Source organism: Trachymyrmex cornetzi, unplaced genomic scaffold, assembly GCF_001594075.2.
Source record: "Trachymyrmex cornetzi isolate Tcor2-1 unplaced genomic scaffold, Tcor1.1 scaffold557, whole genome shotgun sequence".
In the NCBI taxonomy this organism is placed as follows: domain Eukaryota; kingdom Metazoa; phylum Arthropoda; class Insecta; order Hymenoptera; family Formicidae; genus Trachymyrmex; species Trachymyrmex cornetzi.
In genome coordinates this window covers 207572-216623 of record NW_017299868.1, presented here as the reverse complement: position 1 = coordinate 216623, position 9052 = coordinate 207572, and the positions used below count along the sequence as shown (strand labels likewise).

The 9052-nt window shown below is 31.9% G+C and overlaps 1 protein-coding gene and 1 long non-coding RNA gene across 2 annotated transcripts in view; one reads left to right on the top strand and one right to left on the bottom strand.

Annotated features, from left to right (window-relative positions):
* The window catches only part of LOC108765847 (fatty acid synthase), a 42812-nt gene that overhangs the window by 13111 nt on the left and 20649 nt on the right, over nucleotides 1-9052 (bottom strand). The gene's annotated exons all lie outside the window — the stretch shown is intronic.
* LOC108765849 (uncharacterized) overlaps nucleotides 5802-9052 on the top strand; it is a 14176-nt gene continuing 10925 nt past the window's right edge. The window contains exon 1 of the long non-coding RNA XR_001940341.1: nucleotides 5802-5872. This is a non-coding gene — a long non-coding RNA (uncharacterized LOC108765849). The remainder of the gene's footprint in view (nucleotides 5873-9052) is intronic.

Sequence of the window (9052 nt, the reverse complement as noted above, 5' to 3'; positions counted from 1 at the left end):
TGCCGCATCTCCATGTTTTGATAAAGCCCAAGCATTTTTTTTCTTAAAAAATTTGATTGTTTGATGCGCTACCTGGATTGCCCCGATTTTTTTTTCGAAAATAGCACATGGACCATTGTAAAGTGCACTTTCCAACAAACAATTTGAAAAAAAATTCGAGTCTCTACGATTTTTTTTGACTGAGTAATGTCATTTTGAAGTTATTCGGGCATTTTTAACGAATACCGCCAGCATTAGCATTACTCGATACGTACCGCGAGGAGGTTGCTGGTCGGACTTTATGCATCATTTTGGCTCTGAAAAGGGCGATTATGTAAACCATTTGTCAAATTAGGGACCTCGTGGCTCGTCACTTCCACAGTATTTTCTGACTCCAAACCCTATTTGCCTAATGCCAGAGCGGTCAAGTGTTAGAGACATTCAATACCGTGTATTGCCATCTCGGCGTCGGATAACTTCTCCTAAACGTTCTTGCATATTAATGCATGCTCTGATTGAATCTTGAGGTATCTCTTGTCAGATTTCATGTAGAGCTCTCTCAAGCTCTTGCAGATTAGCAGGAGGCCTCTCCAAGTTACGTAATCTCCTACCCATCATGTCCCATATACATGCTCAATAGGATTGAGGTCTGGGCTGTTAGATGGATGAGGCAGTAACTGTATATTGTTTACTGCCAAGTACTCACGAATTACCCTCGCAACATGGGGAAGTGCATTATCCTGCATCAAGATGAAATCACGGCCTATTCGTCGACGCATTGGAATCACGCAAGGACGCAAAACTTCGTTTATGTAACGTACCGCTGTGAATCCTGGGGGTTGGAGAATCACTAGATCTGTTCGATGGTTCATTGATATTCCACCCCATATCATAACGGATCTTCCACCGAACGCTCGAGTTGGATCAACATGATTCGCTTCGAAACGCTCTCGTCTACGTCGCCAAATTCGGATCCTAGCATCATTCCCAAACAGACAAAATCGAGATTCGTCTGTAAACAATACATTTCTCCACTGTCTGGCCATCCAGTTTCGATGATTACGGGCGTAACATAGACGAGTTCACCGGTGCACTGTTGTCAACATGGGCACTCTAGCACGAATTCGTGATCTTAAATTAAACCTCTTTCGCGAAGGCGTCTTCTTATTGTTTGAGTACTAATTCGTCTGCCTGGTAAAGCTTCATTCCCGATTTGTCGCGCAACCCTTGTTGGGACGCGCAGAGCTTCATTGACAATGTTGCGATCCTCCCGATTTGTAGTTATCCTAGGTCGACCTTGACCAAGCCTCCGACGATAAGAATCTGTTTCTTGGTACCAACTAAAAACATGCGATACCGTCGAGCGATTAATACCCATTCTTATTGCTACGGTGCTCAATCCCGCCTCTAGCAGGGCCACAATTTGAGCAGATTGAATTTCAGTAAGCCGAGGCATTTTTAGTAAGAAAATAAAATATCCTGTGCTTTTCTGTATTTTTTTATTAGTATTCACTCTGCATAATAAAATTAATGTTCAATACGGATCCTTCCCCATAATGAGGTTTCGGCATTTGACTCTATCGCGATATTCGTTAAAGACGTCCGAATAACTTCAAAATGGCACTACTCGGTCAAAAAAAATCGTAGAGACTCGAATTTTTTTTCAAAATGTTTGTTGAAAAGTGTACTTTACAATGGTCTACGTGGTATTTTTGAAAAAAAATCGGGGCGATCCAGGTAGCGCGTCAAACAATCAAATCTTTTAAGAAAAAAAATGTTTGGGCTTTATCAAAACATGGAGATGCGGCATCGACTTGCACCTAATTTTGCATCAAGTTTTTCTTAAAGTACAGATAAGATAATTACCTACAAAATGAAAAGAAAATCGTCTTGATACAATGAAAATTGACCGAGTTATGCGCATATTAAAAATAGCAAAATTTCGATGAAAAATTTTGTTGCGATAATTTTGTTGCGTAGTGTATATTAGGGTGGGTCGAAAAAAAATTTTTTTTTTAATTCAATTAGGGATACCCCCCAAAAGTTAGCTATAGACCTCAATATGATCTGGGTAAAATTTCATCAAAATCGATTAATATCTTCAGGTTGTCCTTCGACTTTGAAATTAGTAAATTTACGTATTTCTTTGATACGTGTCAAAATTCGAAAAAATATTTGAATTTCATTACAATTTCAATTTAAATCATACCTGATAAATTTTAGTTAAGGGGATGCTGGAGTGACGGTCGAAGTTAATCAAGGTCGATAGTACAGACTTTTTTAAATTCCAAATTCGACAATAGTGACATCTTTCATTCATTTCTTATACTTATTATATATCGTTGTGTCTCACTCAAACACATTCATCTGTCCTTATCTAACATATTGCAACGCCATCTCTTAGAAAGAGATCAACTAAAATACTGCTCGGTTTCATGGCTAAACAGTCATACATCGTCGATTTCTCACGCGCTAGACACACAATTTCGTTCCTTGCGCTAATCTTTTTATTTAGGCGTTAAAACTTAATTCTAAAGATACGACTGTAATCGTCTATTTATTCTACATGTGCTCCTGCCCTAATTTCGAGCATGTAATGTGCGTATAATTTTTTCACGAAGTAAATGTTTGGTGAGCTGATAGCACATGGATACAGGAATCTGTAATTAATTATTATTTAATTTCCCAGTTTTGGACACAAAATACACCAGGAGCAGGTATATTAGCACGGATATTTCAATCGAGGAGAAGTAATTTTTATTCTGTGCAACTAATTCGAAGAACCGCGCAAGGAACATAAACGCTTGCTTTATCGGTAAAAAAGAAGACTCCAGCATCCCCTTAAACTAGGGTAAAACTGTACATAAAATAATTGTTGGTAAGAGAGCTGTGTCTCCTTTGCGTTACGTGAAACACTATTTTCTCATCGACTAATACATGCTACAAAGAAAGAAAAAATGGCTCCACCACGCGCGGAGGATGGAAGAAGACTACTGTAACAAAATGGCCATGCGGCCGCGCACACACGGACCCAACAGCGCCACCGAAGCGCCATGGAAGCGCCAAGGTAGAGTCGGTAAGCCGAGGCGCGCGATAACGGATTGGCTGAGGCGCATACTTATGATAACAGGCGTTAAGCGCCAACAATAATATTTCAGATTTAAATAATCCCAACATTGGCAACAGGAAAATTTGATAACAAAGTACTATTATATTTATTAATATTTATTTATTAACATTTGTTTGTAAATTCTAAACATTCTTGCATTATGTACTACATAATGCTGCATTATATAGTACATAATGCAAGAATTAAATCATTGTGTTTGTTATTATGTATTTTATTTTATATTATTTGTTATTATGCGTGTATTTTAAATGTACATACAAACAAGTGTTAATAAATAAATATTAATAAATGTAATAGTACTTTGTTATCAAATTTTCCTGTTGTCAATGTTGGATTTATTTAAATCTGAAATATTATTTTATGTATAATTTTAGCGCCTGGTTTGACTAGGCTTTATCAGGTCTGATTTGAATTGAAATTGTAATGAAATTGAAATATTTTTTCGAATTTTGACAAATATATCCAAGAAATACGTAAACTTACTAATTTCAAAGTCGAGGGGCAACCTGAAGATATTAATTGATTTTGATGAAATTTTATCCAGATCATATTGAGGTCTGTAGCCAACTTTTGGAGGGTATTCCTAATCGATCTAAAAAAAAAATTTTTTTTCGACCCACCCTTATATATATAAATATATATATATTGTAATACAATTGCTATGTCTATATTTTATTCAATTGATGGACACTAACTTGACAGACGTTTCGATTTCCACTTTGATTTCCTTTTCAATGTGAAATTAAATAATCCAATAATTTAAGACAAATGTTTCACTTAGTACGTAAACGCAAAGACAATATGTGCAGAATCAGAGCCGAGTGTATCATATTTCAACGTCACATCTTAGTTTATAGTTTCTGACATAGTATTACAAGACCTGGAGTTTCTTTTTCTTAATAAATTGAAAATTGTGCCGTCATGTATACGTTATGTAGACAATATTGCATTCGCAATGAATAAAAAACACATTGGTGAACTTCGTGATATCTTCAATGGACATACCATCCACGATTAAAGTTTACGATAGAAGAGGGTGATGACAGGCTAAACTTTTTAGATACTACGTCGATTAAGGAGAGGAGCTTTCTCACATACGACTGGTTTCACAACTTTACTCTGGACTACTTTCTCTAGTCGTTATCTTAATTACTTTTCATAACATCCTTTAAGTCAGAAGGTAGGAGTTATTGTAGGTTTAGTTGATAGAATTCTTCTTTTGTTGCATCCTATATTTCAAGCTAAGAATTTTGACATGATAGTCAGAATCCTTTTAAAAAATAAATTTAAAAAAATAATATTTTTCGCAATAAATTTATTAATAGTTTTTATAGATTAACATCTTTATAATATATGATGCTTAATGGTAGCATCAAATTATTAAATTGTTTGTCAATTTAATTCGCGATTACTAGAGTAGTTTTAATTGCGTTTATTTAGTCCGGAAAAAATTCGGCGCGCAGTTTGAAAAAGACTACAATATGGTATATATGCAAGTACATATATAGTATATATTAGTAATTCAAGATTGAATTATTTAAAGCAACGAAGATCCAGCTCCAACCGTAATAGGCCGTTACATTCTATTATTAATTGAGTTTCTTTTAAAAAATGTGTTTATCCGTTGAAATTAATTTTTTCCACCATCAAGAATAGACTATACAAGAAATTTGATTTACTGACTAAACAGATCAGCACAATGACAATAAAGAAAAAACAAATAAAAAGAACAAAAACAGAATTTTTTTACAGTTTTGTTCGTATCTGGCATTTCAGATAAAATAAAAAATTTTTTTAAGAACAACACTGTAAGTATAGCATATAGGGAGATAAATGAATTAAGTAACTTCATCAAAGTCCTCAAAGACAAGTTACCATTAATGTTTCACACGAACGTGGTTCATAAAATACAATGTGATGATTGTGACGCGTCATATATGGATCAGACCGGTAGAACCATAAAGTGAAAATTAGCGAACATAAAAACCGTATTAATTGGAACACAAATCAAAGTTTAGTAATCACGAGATTGCAATGTCCTCATGAATTCGATTGGGATAATATAAAAATCTTAGACAAAGAGAAAATTTTAAACAAACGACTTATTTCGGAAATGATTTTTATACGCAAACAAAAGTTGCAGGGTTGGGTAAGTTACTTTTTTTTTTAAATAAGTTAAGTTAAAATTAATAATCTTGAAAATTTAATTTAGTTAAGTACATTAACACTTATACAAGTGTTAATGTATGATGAAATTAATTGAATTAAAAGTTAAGTTAATAAAAAAATGTAATTGAAAAGTTAAAAGTTAAAAATTTATTTTTTTCATGATTTCAGGGTTTCAATCTTAATAATAATGGAAGTGACAATAAAAAAAAACTATTTAGATTTTAGAACATATCCAAAATTTTATTATATGAATTTTTTTTATAATATATATATTTTATAGTAATGTTTTGTTTCTATATATACATATATATATACATATATATACTTTGTTATATATATATATATATATTGTTTCATATTAGACAATAATACATTAGACTTTTGTTTTTTTACATTAGATTATTGTATATGCTTTAAACATTTGTCCGACAAAAATTCCGAAATGGCTTTATTACTTAAATTTATAATAATTAATATAATTATTAAATTAAAGTAATAAAGCCATTTCGAAATTTTTATCGGACATTTTTCCTCGCAAATTATCGAAAATGAGTCCTTCTGCACTGAACAGCCGTTCAACGTGAGCCGAAGATGGTATTGACGTGTTATATTTTATAAAAGCACATTTAAGTGCCTTAGGGAAATCTTTTTCCGTGGCAAACGTATCAGTCGACAAATATGTTTGAATAATATATTCAATTGTCGATTTATCATTTTGTTTCTGGTCCAGCGTCTTATTAAATATAAAAAACTCAGTTTCATCAGTTTTATTTAAATCTTGTTTATTGGACGTACTTAAATAAATTACATTTTCATGGTTAAATTCCTGAACAATCGATTTTAGTAAATCAGTAAGCTCTTTTTTTTTCATTTTCATTCTGTATCCAGCGCAATTTGAAGTCTGGTATCAAACAGGTAGCTATTCTCAGTTTATTGGACTTATAGAGATGGTGAAATCTAAAAATATTGATATATTTTGTTACATTATGTGATATGAAGAGGGGAATAATAAAATTAATCAGTGACGTATTTCATCACTTTTTATCTCTTTTACATGAAATTTTACAAATATTTCAATATAATAAAAATACAGTTTGATGCCAAATTTGCTGAACTTTTAATTGAGATACTCATGAAATTAATTTTCGAGCTAAATTCAATGAAGCACACATTTGCTAGTATATATATTTGTCTAAATTCTCTATTTATCTAGTCATATTATAATATCATCAATACAAACCTTTTACGAATACCTCTTAGTAAAGCATTTAATAATGGTTTTACATAAAGCACCTCAGTTAATTTTGTATTTAAATGCTCTTCAATTGATATCAGCGTAGGTAATAGATATCCCATAAAGATATGTTTGTCTCTTTGTAAGATATCCAGACCTTTGGCAACAGGTCCCATTACCTACAAATTATTAATACAATATCGGACGTAATTAGTATTGTGCTTATATAACGTGAAAGGAAGAATCATTTTAACTTTCAGTGAGATAAATATTAGGATATAATAATCAAAAGAAATCATTTATATATTACTAATTATCAGAGTCCGGATCGCGGTGCTGTTTATTTCCATTCCAAGTGCCGCGCGCCGCTTGGAGTGGAAATAAACAGAACCGCGATCCAGACTTTGATAATTATAATAGAAATCTTATAAAAACATGTATCTTAAAAAACAGGAGCAACATCATTACCGTGCAATATTCTTTAAGAAAGTCAATTTCGGTAGGAGTTAAAATAGGAATTTTTAAGGAAGAAGCTAAAACGTTCACTTGTTCAATATTGTCTGTTACCTCCACTATAGCATCGTAGAACGAATTCCATCTAAATAACGTGCAAATAAACGATAACAAATTAAAAGATGGAAACGATGCACAACGAAAAAAAAAATTTTTATAATCAGTTTATACATAGGCCGGTTATTTATAGTCGATTCTTATTTCAATACCGTCTTAAGTAATGTTTTAAGACACACACTAATATAGTCCTCTGATTGGTTCGTGACACCTCAAAACAAAACTTGAGATCTTGAATATAAGAACTGACAATGAATACCGGCCATAGATATACAGTGAAAAAGCAGAAACAAAACGAAAAAAATGTTGCCATAAAAAACAATATTAAATTTCAAGGCACATGTTAATATTAATAAATAGATTGGACTCATCTTTTGCACACTTCTCTTCTTATTTGTTAGAACGTAATTAAAATGAAGGATCGTAAATATATTTACAAAACATTGGCCACCATAATGTACACATAAACAATATCGATATAACTATTTCCTATTAATATTAATCAGACAATCACTAATTATTACCTTGTAGCATTTGGAACTTTTAAATATTTTCCAAGACTTGCTTTGACCATATCTGCTACGACAGACGATTGATTTTGCTTGTTGAAGATAGCTCGACATTTTGCGAATGCCCTTCTACTCATTTCTTTGTAATTAGTATCTTTTTCAGCAGAAACCATATCGATGGTACTAACTAAATTTAGTGTATGGGAAGCACGTTTCTGTTGAGGTGGTAATCTATAACTTTCTTCACTATTGGCTAAAAATTCGGTTATTTGGACTGACTCTGTACCTTTTCCAGGTTCCTTCTCTGTTCTATCCTCTTCTTTATTCTCACTATACATTCTATAAATATTATTATATTAATAGTATCAATACCGCATTATTAACTATTAAGCTCCTTTCAATTACAAAACTGTAGTTTTTATTTATTTTCTAATTTTCCGTTAAATGTGAATGTATTATATAAGTACATAATTAAATTCGTGAGACACTAAATATACGTACCTAAAAGCTTTTTCAAAATTTCTGGCATTATCCGTTATAATACATGTTGTCTTATGTATCTTGAACATTAAATTCAATTAATATCGATTCAATTGTCTTTTGCGAGAACATCGTATGTATGTTTTCCTTGAAGCCGACGGCACGCAAGTCTTTTTGACTTTCTCTCCAAAGTATCAGGATCCAACCAGTGTATTGTCATACCCAAGTAGGCTCTTAAGATAAAAATGATCATTGGCCAACAATCGCAAATAAAAAGAGATGATTTTTAATAAAATTTGTAATAAAAAATAGATCGATGACCTTTTAAATGCAGTCCAACAATTTGCCGTTAAACCATTCCACTTTGTTTAGTTTTTCGATCAATTCCATTTTCATTTTTACAAACATTTCATCAATGTGCATCATGAGAGTTTTGCGAGTCATAGGTGTTTACTGAATTGTCGTTTCACAAAATTTGATAAATGCTTTATGCTCAACAAATGAAAATGCAGATGCAGTATTAATAACAAGCTCTAAAGTTTGACTTGGTCAAACTGTTGTTTCGTTAAAAATTTATATTTTCCATTTTTTTTAAACTATCCAACTTCTTTTGTTTTAGTTTCGGTTTTCGCTGTAATTCATCAAAATTTTCATTTTCTGATTTTCTTTTAATTGTTCGTGGTCCATTTTTCGAAGCTTTGTTAAAATCCTCCAATTTACTAAGATGTATATGTTGCATAACAAGATTATTCAAATGATAATCAAATAGTGAGTACCGTAGCTTAATTCGAAGAATTCGTTTCATTATTAGTTAAATTATGTGTTTTACGCCAGAAAATGAATATTTCTTTACAAAATTTCGGAACAAATACACAAAAAAATAAAGAGATCCAAATTTTTTTCAGGTTATACGTATTTCACATTTTTGGAACGACTTTTTTTCAATGTATGTGTGTGTATATATATATATATATATATATA